Raw genomic sequence first — 12,897 nt, 5'->3', positions numbered from 1 at the left:
ATTTAATCCAATATATCTAACATCATTTCAACATCTAATCAATGTAAAAATTAATATTTTATACTTTTTAATACTGTGTGTCAGAAATCTCACGTGTATTTTTACCCTTACAGCAGCTCTCAATTCAGACTTATCACATTTGAAATGCTCAATAGGGCACTTGTAGCTGGTGGTCGCCATATTGGACAGTGTGGATCTAGATAGTAAAGACAGTAACAGCAACAAAACAAAACAAAACAAAAATTGAGAATAAATGAAATAGCATTGATATGGGCCTCATTGAAAAGACCTTGATGGAGTCAATTGTCTGACAGTTTAGAAGCTTGAATTATCTGATTTGGTTTTCTGTTTTGGAGGAATAAAATGTTTCCACCAGTTTCTACATAATCTCTGGTGATAGTTTAAGCATTACTATTGCTTGAAAAATGTAAGTCAAATCAGCATTACTTCTGTTCTTCGTGGGTCACTTTTCTTTGTTCCAAAACTATGGCTGCATGAGATCGTTGGATGCAGTGTGTTAAAGAGCATTATAAGATGATATTTTAAATTTTGGAAAACATAGTATTTATATTTCAGGGGGAAAAAAGCCAACAACTGGAATATTTTTGCTTAGAACATTTCTTCCCATGCCCCCAGAAACAACATTATAGCTTTCCTCACTCGATCAATTTATTTATATTACTAAGTGAGTAAGATTCAACAAAGTATCCTGCCTCCCTTCCCCACCACAGAAATGTATGGAAACACAGAAGTAAAGTGTATGGATAGAAATACTGTAACCCTCCTTAATATGCCTACTCATCCTTTGTACCTAATTCAAGGACTGATTGAGAAATATCTTATTTCATTCATTCTTTTACTCATTGGTTCAATGAATATTTATTGAGCACTTATTATGTGCCAGACCTTGTGCTGGGCCCTGGGACTATATAATCACTGTCTTCAAGGAACATGCAGCCTCTTGAGGAAGTCAAACATTGAACAAATCTGTGGTGTGCATGGTGAAAGGTGTGAGAGCAGAATACAAAGGTGTAGAAGCAGAATGGAACTGACCAGGGGCTAATAGAAGGCCTTCCCAAGGAAGACTCATTAAGATGAGAACTGAAGGCTGAGTAGGTAGTGGGATAGAAAGGAGCAGAGCATTCCGGGCAGAGGAAGGAGCACATGGAAGACCCAAATTGAAGATTGCATAATCTCACATTGGCCTTGGCTTCCAGCAGCTAGACTTTTCTTAGAACTAGAAGCAGTCCATTATGAGTGGAGGGCAAAACTTAAGGGCCAGACAGGCAATCAGTGAGACTGGAGAAGTAAGCTGGGAGTCAGTGTACAAAGAGCTAAAGGGTTAAAATTCCAGGTGCCTGTGAGATGGTTGGTTTCAGTGGGTTAAAAAGAGTGGCAGACTGTCTGCCTAGAGATGAAGGTGGACAGATGAAATGGGAGCTACAGGGCAAGATGACAGGCAGTAAATAGACAAAGATGATGAGGAGTCAGGGAAAAAAGTAGGGAACTTCATTTATCGTGATAGATCACTACTGGATTTGAACCAACTATCAAAATGCAATAACCTGGGAAGGAAGGGCCATCCATCGAAAAACCTAGCATTTTAGGCCCCATGCATGTATTATTTTATTCTCCCAACAACGTATTTTGCAATGAAGAAGCTCAGGCTCTGTGTGGTTTTTGTAGCTTGCCCGTGATTATGTATTGGTAAGTGGTGCACAGGGTTATAAACTCAGATCTGCCACGCCACAGTGCCTCTGCTATTTCTACTAAGCTGCTCAAAAAGGAAATCTTAGCTGATGTTTGAAGAGCAACTTTTAGAGTTAAAATGCAGTTCAGCCTCTGATGTTGAAAGGTAAATTGAAGAAGTTGTTAACCCTTATCTATTCAGCCTTAATGTTAAAACCGAGACTTTTGCTAGTTCCATTACCTGCCTACATGCATGAGTAATCATAAGGTGATGTATGTACAGTGCTTTGAACTAGCGGAAAGGATGGTGACACATATAAATCCACATGTTTATTACACTTCCAGTTCATGTAGTCCCCATTTTTAAAAAGTATAATGTTTTAAAATCATTTCAAAGATTAACTCACTTAAGTTGCTCTGGTCCAATAATGTTTTATGAGATTTATATTATAATTTTAACATATGTCTTAAAAGGAAGCCATAATCAAGTCCATTAACAGCAGCACTAGTTTAATTTTTTTAAAAAAAAGAAGTGTGCCTTTGCAAGAAAAATAAATACGCTCCAATGAGGGAATAACTTTAACTCTCTACTATAATATGCAACTTAGCCATTTTCTACTGAAGTTTGTTAAATAATTTTTCATAACTGCATTTTTATGAAATGCAGTGTTAAGGCATTAAGCAGTTTTCCCACTTTGCAGAGCTAAACTGGCAGCACAAATTTGCTTTTCTTCACAGCTTAACACTGTGGTCACAGCCCTCTCATAAATGAAGCGTATCAAGAAAGGATTTGGAAATGAGGTGGGCAATATGTGAAGTCTCAAGATAGCTGTCACTCTAAATCTCTACTAGGACCTGCTATGACTACAGTGGCCTTGCAAAGTGACAACAGAATGGGCCCACGTGGGAGTCATGGCCTTTACCGTTGCCTTCTCTCCTCTGTACATGTCTTACGCCGTGTCAGTTGCTCCTCTCCCTGCTAACTTTCCCCAGATAAATGCAATGTTCCAAGGGGGATTATGTTCTGCTTTCTGCACCCTTTACCTCATATAAATTAGTCCTGGTTTCAAGAATGGAGCTTTTAATCTTGTTTGCCTGCTTCACAGATACAGGGTTACACAAATGCTAAGATGATTGCTCAAGCAAACTATCCTCATAGTTTGGCCCTATAAAGCTTTAGTTTTCACAATTAATGCCTCCCATTTTTAAAGCATGAGTCTCTTAAAGAGAAAAGAACATCCCAGTGTGAATCTGGGACACAAATGTTTGGTCTCACCAGGTCCCTAAGAGCAAGAAAGAGAGTGGGGTGGTTTGCCATGGTTATTGGCATCTTACAAATGGAGGAACAGCCAAAGGGGCTGGCTGACTTGAGGTTCCTCAGAGATAGCAAGCAAAGTTGAGAATTCCGGTGTGGGACATTACCAAACAATGCTGTGTTCTTATGTTATCAATACATTGATGTCAGCGGGGGTGTGGCTCATGCCTGTAATCCTAGCACTCTGGGAGGCGGAGGCCGGTGGATTGCTCGAGGTCAGGAGTTTGAAACCAGCCTGAGCAAGACGGAGACCCCATCTCTACTATAAATAGAAATAAATTAATTGGCCAACTAACATATATAGAGAAAAAATTAGCAGGGCATGGTGGCGCATGCCTGTAGTCCCAGCATCTTGGGAGGCTGAGGCAGGAGAATTGCTTGGGCCCAGGAGTTTGAGGTTGCTGTGAGCTAGGCTGACGCCATGGCACTCACTCTAGCCTGGGCAACAAACTGAGACTGTCTCAAAAAAAAAAAAAATACATTGATGTCTTTTTGAAGTAACAGCTTTATTGAAACATAATTCACATTCCATATGATTCACCCATTTAAAATGTACAAGTAGGCTGGGTGTGGTGGCTCCCACCTGTAATCCCAGCTATTCAGGAGGCCAAGGCTGGAGGATCGCTTGAGGCCAGGAGTTTGAGACCAACCTGAGCAACATAGCAAGAGCCTATTTCCAAAAATAAAATAAAATAGTTAGCTGGATGTGGTAGCATGCACCTATAGTCCAAGCTACCTGGGGGCTGAAGCACAAGGATCACTTGAGCCCAAGCTGCAGTGACCTATGATTGTACCACTGCACTCCAGCCTGGGCACCACAGCAAGAATCCCATCTCTTAAAAAAAGTTATTTTATTAAAAAAAATGTACAAGTCAGCGGTTTTCAGTATATACAGAGTTGTGCACCCATACCACAATCAATCTTAGAACATTTCCTTTACCTCGAAAAAGAAACTCTGTCCCTTAGCCATCACCCCCAAGCCCTATGCAACCACTAATCTTTTTGGCTATATAGACTTGCCTGTTCTGGTCATTTCATATAATGGTAATCATACAAACAGCTCATGGTCTGTGACTGATTTCTTTCATGTAGCATAATGATTTCAAGGTTCGTCCATGCTGTATCATATATCAGTACTTAATTTCTTTTCACTGCCAAACAGTATATCATTGCATGGATATAGGACATTTTATGTATTCATTCATTAGCTGATGGGCATTTGGTTCTTTCCATCTTTTGGCTATTAAGAATTATTCTGTGATAAACATTTATGTACAAGTTTTTGTAGGGGCATATGTTTCCATTCCCCTTAGGGTATATGAAGTGGAATTGCTAGATCATGTGGTAACCTTCTTGTTTCACCTTTCGAAGAACTGTCAGACTGTTTTGCAATGAGGCTGCACCACTTTACATTCCCACCAGCGGTGTATGAAGAGTTCCAGTTTCTCCACATTCTCATCAAAACTTGTTATTATCTGTCTTTTTGATTCTAGCCCTCCTAGAGGAGGTGAAATGGCGTCTTAATGTAGTTTTGATTTGCATTTCCTTGATAGCTAATGATGTTGAGCATCTTTTCATGTGTTTATTAAGGCATTTGTATTGGTGCCTTTAAAAGAAAAAAAACCTATTTCTATGCTGGGTTTTAAAAGTAACTAAAGTTGTAGCGGGGCACAGTGGCTCACACCTGTAATCCTAGCACTCTGGGAGGTTGAGGCAGGAGGATTGCTTGAGGTCAGGAGTTCGAGACCAGCCTAAACAAGAGTGAGACCCCATCTCTCTACAAAAAATAGAAAAAAAATTAGCCAGGTGTGGTGGCACACTCTGTAGTCCAGCTACTCGGGAGACTGAGGCAGGAGGATTGCTGAAGCCCAGGAGTTTCAGGTTGCAGTGAGCTATGATAATACCATTTCGCTCTAGCGCTACAGAGTGAGACTCTGTCTCTAAAAAAATAATAATAATAATAACACAAGTTGAATATCAGGTAATGGCCAGAGTCCTTCAGATAAACCATTGGCTTTTTGCACCCTTTACCTCACATAAATTAGTCTTGGCTTCTGGTATCTATAAAGCTTTATATCCATTTGTCTTGAGAAGCAGCATCCCAGAGCAAGCAGGCCCTTTACTGGGGTCTGAGGAAATGTATTTAAAAAGAAGTCATTTCTACCCCTAGGGTAAGGAAATCAAGAGGCAAAATGCATATCCTCATCCTTTTCTTAATCCATACTTAAATGGCCACAAGAACAGAGGAGTTATCTCCTTAGATATTTCTCAAATATATGATATTTCTTCTTGAAAGATGAAGCAGTAAGGCTCTTGAAGGAAAAGTTTCCCATTTACGCGGAAAATTTCAAATAACATCAGTGAGATAATTAATTCACTTTTCCAAAATAGCTCAAATAATTGATGGGAAAGCATTTGAAATTAGGGTTTAGAAATAAAGGAAAGAACACTTTTCTTATATGGTTTGTTAAACATGAATTTTGATGTCCATGGTTTGTGAAATGACAAGGTTATCCATGGTCTTTCTAAGAGTCAGAAAGCTGGAAAAGACCTAAGCCCTTCATTTCACAGTTGGGGAGGTGCAGACTCTGACATCAACGGACTCGGCCAAGAGCCACACAAGATCCTGGGAGAAGCGAGACCAGAACTCGCAAGCCTGGCCCCTGGTTCAATATATTTCCCACAATGCCAGACTCTTCTCTAAGATTCCTTCTGATTCTGTCACTACCTGCGAATGACTTTAAATTTATATTAAGAAGAAGATGTTAAAACCTGGCTTGCGGAGATAAACTATGAATGGAGTGTCCTACCTCCTGTATAACTCAGACTGAGAATGAATGCATTCACTTGAACACAGCTGACCTTAAGCCAGTGGTTTTCAAACTGCAGCTTTCAACCCAAATGGGGGTCATGAAATCAATGACTGTGTGTGTGTGTGTGTATGTGTGTGTGTGTGCTGGGTCATATAGTCAAAAAAGTTTCCTTAAGCAGAGGCAGGAAAGTATGTAGCCACACATAAAGTGATCTTCAAGGTGTCAGAAGGCCTCCATACCATAAAGATCTCTATGCCAAAGTGTATAAAATGTACCCCGTGTCCCCCATCTCTATCATTTGGATTCAGCTGTTAGTGAAATAATAGCAAATGCTCATTACACATATTTACTCCATGTGGGGAAAAGGTAGCTAGTAACTTGCTTAAGGATCCTATCACTGGTTAGTGGCAGAGATGAAAGTTGACTTTAGGCAGCCTGATTCCAAAGCCTGAATTCTTGACTATGGGACCATCCTGCCTCCAAAGCTGCTTGTTGAGCATTTGCTATGTGACCGTTGACGTGAGCTGACTGATCCAGGTCCTTACTCCAGGAACCTAGCAGGACATCTCCTTCTTGCTGATACTTTATTGAGCAGGGCAGGAGAGAGGACACCGGGCGCCAGCAGCTCCAGAATTTTTACATATGTGGGTCTGGGAGTGGCAAATGGTTGGGGGCTGGGACCCTAGAGAATTCTGAAAGCTCCATGTGTGTGGCAAGAACAGTTTTAATCCTGGTTTTATATTTATTTGAGATGGCTTTGTAGGTAGATTAATGGAGATTGGGGTCACTCTACTGTTGGTGTCCAGTGTCTGGACTATGGGGTGGCCCTGCAGGACAGGGTGGGGAGGGAGGAGCAAGAAGCAGAGGGCACCACGGTGAGGAATCCCTGACAGTCCAGGGCAACCTGCAAGCAAGTATGAAAGGGACTCAAGAGGTAGGACGAGGTCCAGAAACAAACAGCACCTCCTTCCAAAGCAAATCTAGAGGACATGCAGAGCCAACCAGTTATAACCTGCACTCGACTCGTCCTGTGGATCTGTCTGAATAGTGGAAAAATAATTAATTACATGGAAAGAGGGTTAGAGAGTCTTGAATCCATGTTTGACTTTCAAAACTAAAAATAATAAGACTACTGTAGTGCCAAACTTAGGGACAAGAGTGAAAATCTGCTTGTTCAAAGAACCTGAGACTGCTTTGTGCCCACTGAGCAGTTGGAAGCTCTCCTCTTTTGGTGCCAACACAATTCTAGTGCCAGAGAGTTTTCCCTGTAGCCGTGTGGCCAACAGTACACAGGACAGAACTGTGCAAGCACATTTCAGATAAGATCTGCAAGTAGAACTCCTTGTAGTATTCCCGTGTTACTCTGGCATCCGTGCCAATACTCACTTTCTGGAAAGGTCAGGGGGTGAGGTTGCTTAGCATATCTCTTCCATACCAAATGGGTGAAAACAGCTCATTGTTCCTGCTACCACCTTTATAAGAGGAATGTGCCAAAAGCTTAGCAGGGCTCCAGACTGGCTTTTTGGCTTTCCCAACTTGATTTTGGCTGTTATCTCTAAGCCTTTGCTTATGCCATTTTTCTTTCCAAAAATGTCTTCCCTGCTGCGATCCAGCAGTTAGTGTCTATGGTTTCCTTTAAAACTTGGTTTAAGGGGTATATACAACCACAACGAGTAAGATGTGCAACGTTTGGGGGATGGACATGCTTGAAGCTCTTACTCGAGGGGGGAGGGAAGCATGGGCAACATAAGTAACCTTAACACTTGTACCCCCATAATACCCTAAAATAAAATAAAAAATTTAAAAAAAAAAACTTGGTTTAAAATTTCCTCCTCTTCTGAGAAGTCTTCTCTGATTGCACAACTCCCCCTCCCATCACTGTGTTCTCTGTCCACTAGGCACTTGGGTAAATGTATCACTATTTAAAGACATTTACACAACAGAAAACAAACAGTAGTGAATGCATTAGAAGATACTTGAAAACTTGCAGTCTTTAACAATATTGTAGATGATTCTTTGAAACCAGTTCTTACCTAACCAAAAGATTGTATATTCGGTTAAGGTTGAGAAAATTTGCCACTTATATCATGTATCTTGCATATTGCAAATTCTCAGTACACATTGAATAGTTTAATTACTTGATTATCTTTCAAAGTTTGTAATTATGTGAGGTTTGTGGTGAAGGTGGAGGTGGATGTTTTAATTTTGTTTTGTTTTTCAAATCATTCTCAGATAAGGTAACCAATAGGCCGATATAAGGATTCTTATGTATCCTAACATATAATTATTGCCCTACAATATTATCTTATATTAGATATTAGATATTGTCCATAATTATTATCAGATTACTTTGTTGTATATGTGTATACTATGTTATAAACTTCTCCGAATCAAGAACTGTGTCTTATTTTTTAAATAATACTGAACTTTTTTACAAAATGTTGAGCATGCAGTAGCTATTCACAAATAAATATGTTAGTAAGTGAACTGTCTGGTTTAGAAGAGTCCACACATTAAACCCATCTCAAAAAGCTGGAAGGACACAGGAAGTCTCTTTTCTATATACATTCATTTATATGTTCTGGAAATAGCAAGATCTATAATGAGGAGAATGACTTTTCTTGCTTTTCAGCTTAAGTGCTTGTCTTCTCTGAACATTAATCCATTTATAAACACTGAGCTTCTACACATCTGCTAATGTCCCCAGTGGAAACAAATCAAAATGATCAAATTTTCAAATTGTGATTTTTCTGTATATCTCTAACCTCAAAGATATTATGTCATTTGTTATAATACAATTTTGGTAAAAATAAGAATTTGATCATACCTAGCCAATTTAAAGCTAAGAATTCTTCCTAGCTCCTCTTACTTGACAGCCTTTCAGAGGTAATTACAGCAGCACTTCTAGAGACTGGTCCTGGGAGAGAAAAGCTCACCAGAGGGACCTGATATCAGAGGGGGTGGGGGTGGGGGGCTGGAAGGGGGCAGCATTTGATATAAAGTACAGTCAGAAGCAAAATCCTTGAGCCTCGGCTGTTTAGTTCCAAGGGTTCCTTTGTGCAACACAATGTGGGAGGAAGCAGAGCTGGTTTTAGCATTGACCATTCCTGCCGGGCCTCAGTGGGCAGCTCACCCAGCCTACATCAGGACTGGACTGGATGTTCCCTGCCGAAAGAAAATTCTCAATTTGCCTGACCTGAAAAATAAAGCAAATCAAAGACTAACACAAAAAAGTTCATTGATCTTGTTAAAATAAATGTAAATGCTGTACTTAAAGTTTACTTACTGTTAAAAACAGACAACCTACAGAATGGGAGAAAATTTTTGCATCCTACGCATCTGATAAGGGGCCGATAACTAGAATATACTTAGAACTCACGAAAATCAGCAAGAAAAAATCAAATAACCCTATTAAAACGTGGGCAAAGGACTTGAACAGAAACTTTTCTAAAGAAGACAGAAGAATGGCCAACAAACATATGAAAAAATGCTCAACATCTCTAATCATCAGAGAAATGCAAATCAAAACCACAGTGAGGTATCACTTAACTGCAGTGAGAATGGCCTTTATCAAGAAGTCTCCAAATAACAGATGCTGGCGTGGATGTGGAGAGAGAAGAACACTCCTACACTGCTGGTGGGACTGCAAACTAGTTCAACCTCTGTGGAAAGCAATATGGAGATACCTTAAAGCAATACAAGTGAATCTACCATTTGATCCAGCAATCCCATTACTGGGCATCTACCCAAAAGATCCAATGACACTCTACAAAAAAGACACCTGCACTCAAATGTTTATAGCAGCACAATTCATAATTGCAAGGCTGTGGAAACAGCCCAAGTGCCCATCAATCCAAGAATGGATTAATAAAATGTGGTATATGTATACCATGGAGTACTATTCAGCTCTAAGAAACAATGGTGATATAGCACATCTTATATTTTCCTGGTTAGAGCTGGAACCCATACTACTAAGTGAAATATCCCAAGAATGGAAAAACAAGCACCACATATACTCACCAGCAAATTGGTATTAACTGAGCAGCACCTAAGTGGACACATAGGTACTACAGTAATAGGGTATTGGGCAGGGGGGAGGGAGCGGGTATACACATACATAATGAGTGAGATGTGCACCATCTGGGGGATGGTCATGCTGGAAACTCAGACTTGTGGGGGGAGGGGGGAAAGGGCATTTATTCATTTATTGAAACCTTAAAATCTGTACCCCCATAATATGCCGAAATAAAAAAAAAAGTTTACTTACTGTTAATTATGGTGACTTCCTAATGTCTCATGAATAATCTGTAAAATAGGGATAGTTTATTCCTGCTATGGCCAATACTGTCCTCATTAGAGCTGTCATCAAGTTAAAGTGGTTGGATCATGATTTCATTGAGAAACACTAGAAATTGGAAACTCTAAGAAACTTAAAAAATACTCACCATTCTTTATTTCTGAAAGTCTAAGGACAAGTCAGATTTAATCTTTTGTATTTAATTAGTTAAATAAATAATTAGTTTTCAGATATAAATACAGACGTGAAGAGAAATAAAAGCCATGAACTTGCCAGTATTTTTGCCAGCTGTGGCTATTAGTTAAATGTTATCATTAACTATACAGTTAATTTCTTTCTTAATATTTTTACACAAAACCTAAGACCTACAAAATTTTTCATTTAAATATTTAAAATATGTGGAATTTTTCAAGATATTTAAGAGATTTTATAATTTGTAAGATCTTTTTTTATCAAGAATCTTTTCCTTTTCCAAATCTAAGTTGTTAGATTTAATACTAAAGCCTTAATTTAAAGGACAGGAGTTCCCAGTTTTCTCATCTATAAAAAAGGTGATTCAGTAACAGCTGGTATTCAGTAAAGCAAAGCTGTTATTTTTACCATTACTGTAATTAATCGAGTCACCATTCCTGTTTATGTTCTCTCCAGTTTGTGAGCTTGTATTATATTTCTCAAACCCAAAGGCTATCTCGGTGGAAACACTAATGAGGCCTTATGATATGCCAGACTTGGTTCTAGTAACTTCCCCAGAACTGTGTTATCTTGACTAGAACCCACACAGGTCAGTAGATAGTCATCACTTTATTTGTGAGAAAACTAAGTTCAGAGAGATGAATTCACCCAATCAAAGTCACAAAGATAGTTAAATGAAAAAGCTGTGATGCAAATTTGGATTTTTCTGATTTCAAAGCCCATGTTCCTTACACTGTTTGAAGTGGTTTTCTTTTTAATTACAATATAATGTTAAGATGTGCAATTTTATTCTCTCAAAAAACGTATAGCAGTGTGAATTAAGTCAATTCAGTGTTGCCTGACTACTAGGGAAGATCTTAATTAATGAAAATCTAATGGTTTATAAGCGGTGTGTCATTTGTTTCTATGTAAACAGCACTCCTACAGGGCTTGTCAGTGCTGAAAACAATTTGTCCTTTAAGTATTTTAAACATTCCCTCTGCAATCTGGTTTGCACTCTTAATTTTACACTATTATGAAAGCATTTACCAAGCAAAAATAAGCCAACCCAGCTTGGGCCTGTCAAAATGATAATAAATTTTGAATTAGTGGAATTTTTATTAGGCTTATATTTATTCTAATAGATTTCTCAGTTCGCACCAGATTATAATATTATCTGAAAACCCACGTCAACTAACGCATCTTAAAAAAAAAAAAAAAGCCAGGCATTTGTGTCTGCGTCCCCATCAACACAGCGTCCTTTGAGCTGCCGTCCCACTGGGGCCCTCACCATCGTGTCACCATTTAGTGGTCAGTGACCTAAGAGTCGGTGTCTGTACACAGAGGACATTCCTCCGGGGGCCTCCAGCCTCTGAGACAAGTGACAGAGCCCTCATGACAACCTGCCAAGTATGACTAAGTGTGTAAAAAGGGTGCAATTGCTTTTTGCACACTTATCCAGGTGGCAGAACAGGGAAAAATCACTGTTTTCTCAAACCAAACTCCAGCCGCCCTCACAAATGCCTCAATTGCCTCAATTGATCCCTGCTCCTGACTCCAACCACATGCCCTCCCTGCGTGGTGGGTGAGGTGAGGAATCAGAGCTTAAAGGACACAGAAGTCATGAAATGAGTAATAACCATCAGGTCAAAGAGTCCAGAACCCCCTTGTCCACCCAGAAGACAATGACAGCCGTTTAATGCTCCTTCTCAAGAAAACCATGCGCTAAGTCGATCTATGAAAATGCAAAACTGTTTTTTTGTTCTGAAGTCCATCTTTGTATTTTTTAAGTAGGTCTTTTTTTCTAAAGATATTTCCTTTTCTTTATCTATTCTGGTTCTTAAAAACAGAAACAAAAACCAAAGCAAAAAAAAAAAAACCCACTGTGAGTTCCCATAGTAGACACCCTTCTGCCTGCTGCAGAGGCGGTATAAATAATTTATTGACTTTCCATTAAGGTCGTCCTACAGTGTCCGTGTGTCAGAGGAGTGTGAGCTCTGAGCTAATGATCAAGGATCAAGATAGAGGAGGTTTCCATTGCATTCTGTGAATACCGATGTGTCGTGAAGTGCAATTTACCCAATTTACCGATAGAGAAATGGAAAGTAACAGAGGGACAGAAGATGAGTGTAAGGGGGTTCTATAGACAGCATGTTAGGTAGAGCCATTCCCCGCACTTACTCTTCTTCCCCTGCTCGGCTTGATTAACCATCTGACGTTTCTGCAAGAGCATTTGTGGGGGAATAGGAACTGCTGCCGGCCAGGCTCTGTTAGAGCCCGGTTCCTTCGCTCTCTCAGAAGGGATTCTGTTTGGTTTGATGAAGTGGGTGTGAGAGGGAGTCAGAACCCGTGTTAAATACTTATGAAATGTGTTTGTCCCGTTGACACCTCAAATTCAAAATCTCTAACCCAGAGCTCATCTTCCCCGCACACCTCCTGCCTGGGCTGCGTTCACATCCCATCCGTCTCACCCGTGCTCACAGCCACTCTCCTGGCAAAGGCCTTCAGAGCTTCTTCCCGGAATTATTGCAACCAGCAGCTAGCTGACCTTTGAGGACCGTTCTGGGGCTTTCTTTCTCTTCCGTTTGCCCTGCTGTTGGCTGAGTGGTAGC

General features: G+C 39.9%; 2 protein-coding genes and 1 long non-coding RNA gene across 3 annotated transcripts in view; 2 read left to right on the top strand and 1 right to left on the bottom strand.

Moving 5' to 3' along the window:
- KCNB2 (potassium voltage-gated channel subfamily B member 2) overlaps positions 1-12,897 on the top strand; it is a 389,784-nt gene that overhangs the window by 312,754 nt on the left and 64,133 nt on the right. The gene's annotated exons all lie outside the window — the stretch shown is intronic.
- The window catches only part of LOC105863814 (histone H3.3A), a 143,802-nt gene that overhangs the window by 96,510 nt on the left and 34,395 nt on the right, over positions 1-12,897 (top strand). The gene's annotated exons all lie outside the window — the stretch shown is intronic.
- LOC142871946 (uncharacterized) overlaps positions 3,585-12,897 on the bottom strand; it is a 62,590-nt gene continuing 53,277 nt past the window's right edge. Inside the window, exons 5-6 of the long non-coding RNA XR_012920200.1 lie at positions 10,085-10,122; positions 3,585-3,674 (exon numbers count right to left, since the gene is read on the bottom strand). This is a non-coding gene — a long non-coding RNA (uncharacterized LOC142871946). The remainder of the gene's footprint in view (positions 3,675-10,084; positions 10,123-12,897) is intronic.

This window comes from Microcebus murinus, chromosome 7 (genome assembly GCF_040939455.1).
Source record: "Microcebus murinus isolate Inina chromosome 7, M.murinus_Inina_mat1.0, whole genome shotgun sequence".
NCBI lineage: Eukaryota > Metazoa > Chordata > Mammalia > Primates > Cheirogaleidae > Microcebus > Microcebus murinus.
Note: the sequence above shows the minus strand (reverse complement) of the source record. Positions and strands in the feature narration are given on the sequence as shown.